This window comes from Pinus tabuliformis, chromosome 5_2 (genome assembly GCF_031772625.1).
Source record: "Pinus tabuliformis cultivar Carrire ecotype Pingquan chromosome 5_2, CPIR1, whole genome shotgun sequence".
Classification (NCBI taxonomy): Eukaryota; Viridiplantae; Streptophyta; class Pinopsida; order Pinales; family Pinaceae; genus Pinus; species Pinus tabuliformis.
Window position 1 is genome coordinate 922,229,115 of NC_142306.1, and position 12,604 is coordinate 922,241,718.

A 12,604-nucleotide genomic window follows, 5' to 3' on the forward strand; every position below is an offset into this window, starting at 1 on the left:
ATGATTCACCTACATATGTTGTTAGTGAAGACTCTTGTCATACAATTCTTGTACTAGAATTCAGAGTTTCTTTCAATATTAGTCTTAGTTGGTTTGAGTGTTGTTTAAATGCAGTGAATTGATTCTAGTGTAGTGATTAAAATAAGTTTCTACAAGAAAACATAGTTAGATCCATATTTCTGTTTCATGAGCTTGTAAATGGATAAACTTGTTCCCTGAGAAAACAAATTTAGCTCACAGTTTCGTTAATATTTTATTTCTGAGTTTTGGTTCCAAATTGTGTGAGGAAGTTAGTATTAGTTTTGAATACTTTTTATCTAGACTAATACTCATTAGACATAGAGACTTATCTATTATCGGCACACATAGTATATCAACTCTATTGGTTACGAATCCCTGGTTGAATATTTAATATTGTGGTGATATATCATCCATATAATTTCCCCAACAACATTTGGTCCTATTCCTATCATATGAGTTGGGCTAGGGCCTTAAGCCCCTCCCCCCAGCCTTTTCACCTTATACCTTCGCCCTTTGTCATGTTCTTATAATGTTTATATTATTTAGTTCATTGCACCAAGAGTAGCAGCGGGGTCACAAGGCAAGCGCCGACCCCCCTATCAGGAGGTTTCAGGGGGGTTGTAGCTCCCCTGCACAGGGTCCGGGGCAGTGCCTTGAGAATGTTTTTTTGGACCCTATATCAAGTGGGCAAATATGCCTATGGTTTTGTGCATGGGTTTTGAACATGTTTTTTGGCATGATGGTTTTCTGCCCATGGTATTTTCTAGATCAAGTTAATCGAACTACGATTATGTTCTAATCCAAGGTTAATGGATTGGGTTTTATGAATGCTTCAGCATGTATATATAGGTATTGTAACATTGAAAGGAATATAATTAAAATCAATCTGCTAGTCTCAGTTTTGGTATCCAAGGGAAATCTCTGTGTATTTGTTTTATATTCTCATCATTGTTTATTTTCTATCTTTTAGAATTCGTCTACAGGTAATTTTTGTACATGATTAAAACCTACATTTGGTATCAGAGTTGTTTCAACTTTAAGGGGATGCCTTTGCTACTAAGTTTTTTTTCTCGGACCTGTAGTAGACCCTATTGAGTGGGATATTTGTGGGATCGATTCTTGCGATGAAAGAAGATGGTGAGCAGTGGAAAGATAGAGATCGAGAAATATAATGGTCAGAGTTTTGAGTTGTGGAAACTCAAGATGGAGGATTTGTTGGTGGATAAATATCAGCGGATCGTAGTAGATCCAAGTACTAAACCAACAACAATGTCAGATAAAGACTCGACGAAGTTGGATCAGAAAGAAAATATCACAATCCAGTTGTGTATCTTGGATTCAGTATTATTTAATGTATTAGGAGAAGCTCTGACGAAGGCTTTGTGGGACAAGTTGGGGCTTTGTACCAATCTACGTCTCTGGTGAATAAATTGTTTCTATGGAAAAAGTTTCGTAACCCGAGGATGAAGGATGGAGACTTGGTGACAGAGAATCTGAACACCTTTAATATTGTGGTAATATTGTTTTTATATGTTGATATTAAAATTTCAAATGAATATAAGTGCATCACTTTGTTGTGTTCTTTACCAGATTTGTGGGATTTTGTAGTTATTGCCATAGGTAACAATACAACTACCTTGAAGTTTGACGAAATAGTCTCATCCTTGCTATCGGAGGAGATGAGACAGAAAAATATGGAGGGCCATAATGGAGATGCCTTGTCTGTACAAGGACGGTCCCAGAATAGAAACATTAAAACTAAGTCCTCGAGTGGGAGATCTAAATCTCCATGAAAACCTGTAAAGTTGTGCTGGAAATGCAGAAAGGAATGGAACTTCAAAATAGACTATATACCTAAATCTCCTGAGAAAGGAAAGGGATCTAATGATGATCCTTCTGCAGAGGAAAAAAACCACCTCATATGTAGGTGGGGATGTGTACTTTGCTTCTTCTTCAAGTACACATATAGATCATGAGGCATGGTTAATTGACTCAGGTGCATCCTTTCACTACACGCCCCATAGGGAGTGGTTTTGTGAGTATGAGAAATATGATGGTGGTGATGTATTCTTAGGGGATGACAGGAAGGCTAGAATCATCAGATGTGGAAAATTCAAGTTGAAGTTGCAAGGTGGAAGGATTATAACACTTCTGGGTGTTCTACATATTCTTGCATTGGCCAGAAATCTGATTTTTGTAAGCAAGATGGATGATGTAGGTGTAAAAATAGTGTTCGAGAAAGATACTTGCAAGATGGTTCAGGGAGCACTGGTATTGATGTGCAGAGTTTGGATTGGAACTATGTAAAAGCTTTTGAGTAGTATTGTTATTGATGGGTGGAACAGTTCAGTGGTTCCTGAAAGAGGTGTAGAAAATCTAGTGGTCTCTGGAGAAAAGAACATGCTATGGCATCAAAGGCTTAGACATATTGGGGAGAAGGGCCTTAGAATACTTCATGGTAATGGTAAGGTAGAAGGTATGTCTAATTTCTCTCTTTATTTCTATTTCTACGAACATTGTGTATATGGGAAGTAGAATCGGGCAAGTTTCTGCTAGAGCTTGTGCACAATGATGTGTTTGGACCTGTGTTGGTTCCATCATTGGGTAAGTTTGTGTACTATGTATCATTTATATAATACTTCTCAAGGAATACATGGATATATTTCCTCAGGAAGAAATATGAAGTCTTTGAGAGGTTTAAATAATTTAAGCATCTGGTGGAAAACTAGACAGAGAAGAAGATAAATGCGTTGAGGACAAATAATGGTGGAGAATTCTGCAAGAAGTAATTTCAAGAGTTATGTAAGAAGTGTGGTATATAACGACAGAAGACAACTCCATACACACCTCAGCAAAATGGAGTTGCAGAAAGAATGAACATGACGTTGATGGAAAATGCAAGAAGCATGCTCAGTGGTGTTGAGTTAGGACAAGAATTCTGGGCAGAGGCTGTGGAGATTACATGTTGCTTGGTTAATAGATCACCATCATCAGTATTGGAGGATAAGACTCCACATGAGGTACGGGCTAGTAAGAAACCCTCTCTTTCACATCTGAGGGTATTTGGATGTGATGCATATGTATATGTTCCAAAGGAGAAAAGAACCAAGTTAGATAGTAAATATGAAAGGTGCATTTTTATTTGGTATAAGGATGGTTTAAAAGATTATAGGCTTTGGAACCCAGAAATAAGGAAGGTTGTGTATATCTGAGATGTGGTGTTTAGAGAGATGAAATGTGTTATTAAACATGAAGTTCTACCAACGGAACCTAAGAAGATAGAGTTTGAGCTAAAGGAGGAATAACCAAACTCTATAACAGGAAAGGAATCAAAAGATGAAGAGCCACAAAATACAGCTGTGAGAAGTGCAGTTCGTGATGAAAAAATCTGGAAAGAGGCCATGGTTGATGAAATGCCATATTTGGAAAACAATGAGGCTTGGGAACTAGTGGAGTTGTCGGCTGGAAGGAAACTTGTTGGAAGAAAATGGGTGTTTAAGAAGAAAATGAATGCAGAAGGAAAGGTGGATAAATACAAAGCTTGGTTGGTAGAAAAAGGTTATTTCTGGGTGTTGGGAATTGATTTTGGTGATATTATTTCTCTTGATTCCAAGGTAGCTTTTATTAGATTACTTTTATCTATTGTTGATTCTTTTAGTTTTGAGGTAGAACAGATGGATGTGAAGGTAACATTTGTTCATGGGGACCTGGAAAAAGAGATCTACATGAAGTAACCTCAAGGCTTTGTTGTGAAGGGAAAGAAATAATTGGTATGCAAGTTTAAAAAGTCTTTGTATAGTTTAAAACAATCACCAAGGATGTGGTATCAGAAATTTGATACATTTAAAGGGGGACTTGGCTTCACTAAAAGCAAAGCTGATCACTGTGTGTATTTTAAATTAATCGGTGACTACGTTATTTATCTGGTATTGTATGTGGATGATATGTTACTAGTTGGAAATTATCCAACATTTGAAGATTCAATTTCCCTCCAAATTCGACATGAAAGATCTTGGTGCTGGAAACTATATTTTGGGCATGAAAATTAAATGAGATCAGGCAAAGGGAATCTCTGGTTAAACCAGAGGAAGTATGTCAAGACAATATTGCAGAGGTTTAATATGCAGGATAGTAAACCGGTGAAGGTTTCTATTCCTGTAGGTGTAAAGTTATCTGCTAAACAGTGTCCCAAGACATAAGAAGAGGAAGAGGACATGTCCCGTGTTCCATACGCAAGTGCAGTCAGTAGTTTGATTTATGAAATGGTTTGTACTAGACCAGACATTACACATGCAGTGGGAGTATTGAGTAGGTTTATGTAAAAATTAAGGAAGGAGCATTGGATAGCAGTGAAGCGGGTTTTTAAGTATTTACATGGCACTAGTAATTATGGTTTGTGTTACCAAGGAAGACAAGGATTGGACAGAGTTTTGGACATCCATGGCTTTGTTGATGTGGCCTGGAATGGAGATATGGATTGGAGAAGATCTACAAGTGGGTATGTGTTTAACCTATTTGGGGGTGTGGTGAGGGCCCTGAAATCGGGTCAACAACAAGGGGGATACGCACCCGGTCGAGAACCTGGTTGGCGGCTCTGTGCCCGTTTGGTGTAGCGGGTCCGATTGGGGATAACGGGACTAGCTTCCCGTTCTAAGGGGGTGTGTGTGTAGAATATGATAATGAAAATATAGAATTATTTCTAAGCTAATCTAGTTTTGAACTCTGAGAGTGAATTTTATACTACTTTAATCTATAAAGAATAACACATCTAATCTATGCTAACCTGGGATAGAACTTTTTCCATTATGCGATCTAGAAAGGTTTCACACAATAACTGGTAATGAAGATTATTCAGCTATTATGAGAATATAAATCAATTAAGAAGAACCATCCTGCATAAAAAGTTAAGCAGAACGATTGTGAACAACATATCGCATAATCAGTTATTCATGTATTAAGCACAAATCAATGACTCCACCATACAAAAGTGCCAAATGGTAGTCCACTCATTCATACGTTAACATATAAACAACATCAATTGTATATTACTCTAAGAATGCAAGCAGAAACTCGTCAAGAGATAAAAGTACCATTTATGACTGACTTTATACTCACAGACCTGAAGCAATAATGATCTATTGCTACTTACTTCTAATGCCTACTAAGAGTACAGAAGTGCAACATCAGTAGCAGGTATTAAAATGCAAACATCAATAAATCTTGATCCGTCCATTCATCAAAAACCCCCTCCGAGGGTGCAAAAGTGCATGTTCTGAGGACAAGTTTTTTGACAAATTTCCAGACCCTTCTCCAATGCAACAAGAAGGGTTAAATACTACTAACCGGCTAATTTTAATTACACAAATTGAGGGAACGGCTTCAAATGACCACCCTTTTACTAAAAGCAAATTTATTTCTAAAAATCAAATCTAATTTCTAACCGTTTTTGTATCTGTTCTTTAGTGCTGTAAGTAATGCGTTGTTCGCCCTGAAAGAGTCGGCTGGTTGTCCTTTCCTTTTGTTCGAGCTTGATACTTAGAAATAAAAAGAGCTGGCACCTCTTTCTGACAGGCTAGAAGATATTTTCGAAAAGCTTTCTCTGGCTGGGTGTATTCGCTGTGCGCACACTTAGTACAACCCAGTTTCTTCTCGAACTGATTTTGCTGTTGCTATTTCGGTTTCCGGTCGTGCGAATGACTCAATGAGTTAGAAGTCGCACTGTATGGACAATCCCCTGTTTTGAGAATTGTTTCCGTTCTTTGTTCCAGGCTTTTCTGGAGCGTCTTCCTTCTCTTGCACTTCTTTCTCTGCTTTACCAAGTCTGAGCTTCAGGATCTTTTGTAAACACGCTGCTTTTGTGCGCCTTTGACTCTGAGTCTTGGACAGTCTATTTTCATCAGTGCCTGTTGGGCGATATTCTGGAATCCGCGGTTTTGCTGCATGCAGCATCCAATTGCGGAGGCATCTTCTCTCTATTGTCTTATTGGCGCTCTTCCCTTAGATGTTTCCTGCATATAGATTTATATCAGTAGCATGTCTTGCAGTTTACGCAAAGAAGAAGGGAAATGACGAAAAGATTGACATGAAAGCATTAAATTCTAATGAATGCGTAATTCTGACATTCATCATGACTTGACTCTTCGATAAATGCGATGCAATCATTTCTGGATACTCAAGCATGCGGTCATTAATTTCCTGTAAGGTGCGCGCCTAATTTTGGGCTCACAGATCATGCTGAGGAATGCCTGCGATGAATCATTTCTGTGATTTGCATCGCAGTCTTGAAAATTGCGATGTAAATAGGTGGCGTTGCAGCAATTGACAGTCTCATTCGTCGCAAACCATAGGTCGCAGATCGCAGCTTTGCATGGTCGCAGATCGTATATCGCAATATCGCAAGATCGCAAGGTTTTCGCTTTGTCACTTCGTGCTGCTCATGCGACATTGCGATGTGCGACGTCGCATATCGGCCGTCGGCCTTTCTTTAGGTTCTCCTCTTTTGAGCGCCTTTGATGCACGCGATGCGATGAGTTCTTGCGTCGCTCTTCCTTGGTGTGTTTGTGTGCTTTGGGAAAGCGCTCTTTTTTCCTTTGCGACGCGATATAGCTCTTAGGAAGTTGATACAAAAGATTTTTTTCAAACGAAAATATTTTTTGGATTTTTTGGTTAAGGGTCCCCTTTTGCTTAATGTTATTACTAATATCAAACAAAGAGGGGGGTTTTTGGTGACCACAACAATGGCGATTCACTGTGAAGAACCAATTATCTCTGCATTTCTATTGACCGTTCACTTCCGAAACAGCAAAAATTTTTATATGTCTAAATTTTGTTCTGGACAGATGGAGCAGATTGCCCCTCACCTTGTCGACGATATTTTGTTTCAACCTGTTTTATATCTCAATTTCTTGCTTCCTCAGGTTTCTTCTTGCACTTGCATCAGACATTACTTGGTCTTGATAAAAGATAAAATAAGGTCTTCTCTGCGTACTGGCTTAAAAGTATGCTCATTTGTCGTAGGTAGAGCCTCTGCTGCCCACAAGCGTCCATAGCCTCGAAAGGGTTACCATATTATCCAGCAATGATCCTTTTTCCTGCTTTGAGGTTACTCGCAACATTCCAGAGAAAAATCCTTTTTAACACACTTTTCCTTTTTTAATTCTCTAAAGAACAATGTCTTGGTTTGGTGGCCAAATTATGACACAGTCATTCACCTGATTTACACTTGTACTGAACAAGCCGGCTCATGATGAGACCTCTTGTCTTTGGATTGCAACAATCTTAAGTCGTTGCCCTGTTTTGATAGACAGTATTGGCAAAGTCAGCAAGTTATAATATCTGTGATCATGATAAGCCGGCTCGTGATGAGACCTCTTATTCTTTGAGATATAGTGTTTTGCTTGGATCGTTTCTCTGGATGCTGTAGTTTCCTTTTTGCAGGGAGGAAGTCATTGTTTTTCCTTAAGAAAGCTCTGGACGACAATAATAGAGTTTTTGAAAACAACAACTTTGCAGAGAATGCTTATTTTATTATTGATGATACCCTTCATGGTGCTGATACAAAACAATTCTTTTACCAGAGGTTGCTTTTGTCAAAGTTTTTTTTTTTTTTTTAGAGGTTGTAACGAGTATCGTAATCAAAGTGAAGTTAACTCTATTTGTCAATAATAAAATTCAGATTTTTCAAAAATTTTGCTATTTGTACAAGCGAAATCAAAATCTGATAGAGAATTGGCGTGCTCTTTCATGAATCCTTTTTAAATGATCATCTACAACGGGTTTTATTCAAAAGAGAAAAGCAAAACAAAAATAAAAACTAAAAACTAAATCTATCCTACAAAAATTAGAAGATTTCTATTCTATGGAAAATATAATTTAAGAATCAGTCCATTGACAGGTAAAGAATCTCTCCTTCCTGCTAGATCCTGCAATACGAATGTAGATGGGCCTACGACTTCCACAATCTGAAAAGGGCCAAGCCACAGCTTCTGAAATTTCGTATGTTTGCCCTTTTCTTCATGAGCCTTATCCCATTTCAAAACTAATTCACCCATCTGAAAGTTTTTTCTGGTTATGATGCTTGAGTCAAAAGAAGATTTTATTAGCGCTTGGTGATGTGCATGGGTTTTCCTAGCTTGTTCTCGTTGTTCTTCTAGTTTGATTATTTCCATTTGTCTTAATTGTAATGAGGAAGTAGGTACTTCATCGATGTATTGCACTAAAGACAAAGAGGGAATGACTAAGTGAGTCGGAAGAACCACTTCCCTCCCATAAACTAAATTAAAGGGAGAAGTGCCGATTGAAGCTTTCTTTGTGATTCTATCAGCCCATAAAGCATTTACCAGCGCTTTGTGCCAATTCCTTTGGTTTTGGTCAACTGTTATTTTGATAATTCTGATTAGGTTCTTGTTTGTTGATTCAGCCAATCCATTACCTTGCGGATAGTAGTTGGCAGAATATTTCAGTTTGAACCCTCTTTTAAACGCAAACTCAGTCATAGCATTTCCAGAAAAATATGAAGCGTTATCAAACATTAAGGCCGTTGGCAATCCAAACCTAGTTATGATAAATTGGTCTATGAACTCAATAATGTTTTCAGAATGAACTGTCTTGAGAGGAACTGCTTCTACCCATTTGGTAAAATAATCAGTTGCCGTAAGGATATACTTATGTTGCTTAGAAGAGTGAGGAACGATCTCACCTATTATGTCCAATCCCCATTGACTGAATGGTTGGTCGATGTTGACCGGTTGTAGCGGCATGGATGGTTTCCTTTGTTTTCCTGCAGCAGTCTGGCAGACTTGGCATTTCCTTACGTGATTGTATGAGTCTTTGAACAACGTGGGCCAATAATATCCTGCACGCAAGATTTTGTGTGCAGTCGCATCTCTGGCATAGTGTCCACCTGCTGCTCCATCGTGAAGTTCCTGAAAAACCTTTTCGGCTTCAGTTTTCTCAAGACACCTAAGGAGTACAGAATCGTAATTCTTTTTAAACAGGACATCATTTATGAGCTGGTATTGTTTAGCTTTTAATCTCAGAGCTCTTTTCTTGGTATGATCCAGATGTGATGGAGCATACCCGTTCTTAAGAAAATAAATGGTGTCAGCATATAATGATTTTGCATCGTTTAGGCTTACCTCATATGCTTGTACCTCTTCAGATGAGTTCTCTAGGATTTGCGATGCTCCGGCTAACATCTTGCAGAAGCCTTGACCTCTTACGATGTTTGCTGGTTTGATCTCAAGATCATATTCTTGTAAAGCGGTAATCCAATTAGCTCTCTTCTCGCCCACGTCTTTCTGCACCAAAAGGTTTCTTACGGCTGGAAACGGCACTACGACTTTGGTGTGGGCTTTAAGCAAGAAAGGTCTGAAATATTTGATTGCTTTGAAAACAGCATATGCTTGTTTCTCTACGTCTGAGTAATTAATTTCAGCACCTTGTAAGTTCGAGCTAAAGAATGCAATTGGAGCTTCCGCTTTCTCTTGATTTGCTTGGGTCAAAATCGCGGCATAGGATTTCTCTAAGGCAAAAGTGTATAAGATGAAAGATCCTGAAAAATTTGGGGTGGCCAAAGATGGAGCATTGATGATAGCTTGTTTTATTAAGTTAAATGCTTCGTGCTCATCTAGACCCCATTTGAAAGTTGAATTCTTTTTTATCATATTTTGTAAGGGAGAAATAATACGTGAAAAATCCGGGACAAATCTTTTGACAAAATTGATCTGTCCAAGGAAGGATTGCATTGCTTTCTTGTTATGAGGTATGGATATTTCAGATATTTCCTTGATTTTGTCGGGTTCTATGTGAATACCGGATTTCGACACTATGAATCCGAGCAATTTCCCTTCGATTAACGCAAAGAAAGATTTCTTTGGGTTGAGCGAAATCCCATACCTCAAGCATCTTTGAAAGATTTGCTTAAAATCTTTGAGGTGGTTGTTTCGATTTTTGGAGTACACTGTTATATCATCTAGGTAAATCACTACTGATTTATTGACTAACCCTTTAAACGCGATGTCCACGGCTCTCTGAAAGGTAGCTCCGGCATTGATGAGACCAAATGGCATCTTCCGATATGCATAAGTGCCCCATTTGGTTCGGAACGTAGTCTTTAACTGATCATCAGGATGCACCAATACTTGATTGTATCCTGAGAATCCATCTAGGAATGACATTAATTCTGAGCCTGCTACTGCCTGTAGAATTTGCTCCATAGGTGGGAGGGGAAAGTTATCTTTCTGACAGGCTTTGTTAAGATTTCAGAAATCAATACAGATTCTAATGTCTCCGTTTTTCTTCCTAATGGGCACCATATTGGATACCCATTTAGAATGCCTGACGGGGAAGATTATTCTGGCTCTCAGCAACTTATTAAGCTCAGTTTTTATCTGATTTTCTAGGTTAGGGTGTATTTTTCTGAGCTTCTGCTGGACAGGTTTTTCATTGTCAATCATAGGGATAACATGTTGAATGATAGAAGTGTTGTAAGTATTCAGCTCATCCTAATTCCAGGCAAAAACGTTTTTGTATTGTCTCAGAAGACGGATATATGCTGATTTTTCTTCAGGGGCTAGGCCTTGGCCTAGGTTAACGTTCTGTGGCTTCTGATTGGTCCCTAGGTTTACTAATTCATAGTTTAGGGTAGAACTGCAAAGTTTAGCATTGGTGGACCTTTTAAACCGACTTTTCAAATCATATAGATCTTCTAGCTTGACCACTGATTTCGGTATAGCATTGTCAGAGCTATTTTGTTGTATTTGATGATCATGATGGTCTTCGTCTATTATCTGGTTTGAGTAGGATCCTTCAGAAGTAAGGAAATTTACGATGTCAGGATCGTCGTTGAACACTCTCCAATTGGTGATATTGTTAGGGATGGATGGTTTAAAGATCAATTCTATTGAAAACCTATCAGGACTAAAATCTTCAGAAGGGATAAGTCTAGAGGCTACGTTAGCTAACAGGTCTGCGCTCGCGTTTTGAATTCTTGGAATTGACGAGATGTTGAATGCTACGAAATGTGCAGTGAGATCTTGAACTAATGATTGATAATGCTTTAAATGACTTGACAGGCAATGTATGGTGTTACGTACCTGTTTTACAACGATCTCCGAATCTCCAAAGACTTGAAGATACTTAACATTCAATCCGATTGCTTTGTATAGGCCTTGAACCAAGGCTTCGTACTCCGCTATGTTGTTCGTGCAATCGAACTCAAGTCTGCATGTGAGCATAATCTTGTTCCCATCTGGGTTAATCAGAACGCATCCTGCTCCTGCTCCTTCATTTGATTTAGATCCGTCAAAATATAATTTCCAAAATAAAGATGTATTTACAGAATTATCTAAAAAACTAAAACATTTTGAGTCATCAGTTTGTGAGAAATTTTCAACTTGGGATAAAACTGAATTCTCTAAGTATGGTGAAATATGAGCATTGAAATTACATAGGAAAGAATCTATTGCGTAATTGCCTACAATGCTGCTATTGTACGTTATGGCCTCATTTTCTCCTTCCAGTTATGTCACTATGTATTTTTGGTGCAACTCTCGTTCAACCTTTATCTGATTTGGTTTACCATTGTATGGTAACCACATGTGCGACCAATCGGTTGAAAAATATCCGTGGAGTTTTTCCGACCAATCCCTGCTAAGAATCAAACCATAGAACTCAGGGATATCAGCTACTAGAATGTCGATAACCTGACACACTTTCGGGTTAGACGACAATCTTATGGTCACCTGATTGAGTTCACCAATCACTTCGACTTGGGATCGATCAAGTTGAACTATGCGTACTGCGGATCTTTGAGGTTGCACATTCAATTTAGCACATATTGACCTGGGTAAAATATTCGTTGAAGCACCAGAATCGACCAAGCAATTGTGCACGTTTTTGTTGAAGATTTCATATGTGAGAAGAAAAGGAGGAGTATGAGATCTTAATCTTCCTCCAATCAAGGCGATGTAATTTGGATCAATTTTATTGATCGTGTTGGTTGGAGGCCTTCCCAGATCGTGGGAAGCTACTGCTGTAGGTAAAGATGTAGTAGGCACAACATGTAATTCTTTCATCATTATTTTCTGCTGGTGTTTCAATTTACTCAATTCATACAGAGTGATATTAGCCCTAGTCTTCTTCATGTCATCAATGATGTTATACTCCATTTCATCCGACACTATTAGTGTTCTTGATGGAGGCGTTTGATCAGATTGGACTGGGCTAATCTGGGTCGCTTTAGCTGTTGTCTTTTTTGTTGTGACCTTTTCTTTTGTTGCAGGGCTTGCGCCCTTTTGTTTTGGGGTAGTTATGGGAGGATCAAGTTGATTTTTTCTTCTCATGCTAACAGGAAATGCTTCTTGATCCTCTTCTTGTGGGAGGATGAAGTCCCACATTCCTTGTAGTTCTACGACCTCTTCCTCGTCGGTCTGCCCTTCAGTCGTATTCTCTTCTTCTTCGTCTTCTTCAGATTCAACGTTTGAGACAACACTAGGTGGTCTTACCTCCATGGGAGGATTTCTTTTAAAAGTCCTAAAGGGCTTTTTCGAAGAAGTCTCTGCTACTTGTTTCTTAATATCAA